This window comes from Mesitornis unicolor, unplaced genomic scaffold, assembly GCF_000695765.1.
Source record: "Mesitornis unicolor isolate BGI_N332 unplaced genomic scaffold, ASM69576v1 scaffold3717, whole genome shotgun sequence".
NCBI classification, from domain to species: Eukaryota; Metazoa; Chordata; class Aves; order Mesitornithiformes; family Mesitornithidae; genus Mesitornis; species Mesitornis unicolor.
The window spans coordinates 31,760-32,098 of record NW_010198249.1 but is presented as its reverse complement, the minus strand read 5'-3'; positions in this window follow the sequence as shown (position 1 = coordinate 32,098).

The window sequence follows — 339 nt, the reverse complement described above, 5'->3', positions numbered from 1 at the left end:
TCCTTGTTAGACAGACCCCCCCACATCACCTTCAGGGCTGCTTGAAACCAACCGAAACAATCCTCTGCTTCAAAGAAAAGACAGGTCGTTTTCCCAATCAGACTTTAGTCAAGAATATATATATATATTTGTTGTTCCTGGGGTGGGAGGGCAGGGGGAGGAGGTGATGTTGCCAGTAGTTCACAGCAGTTTTCGGCTCTCTCGGTACACAGTATAGAGAACTGCATTGCTGAAGACACTCAACACACAGCAGGGCTAACTAGGAGAATACAACTCAAGGCTAGCGGAGAGGAGAGGGCAGAGAAAGAGAGGAACAGCGAGAGCATCCGTCGGGATGGA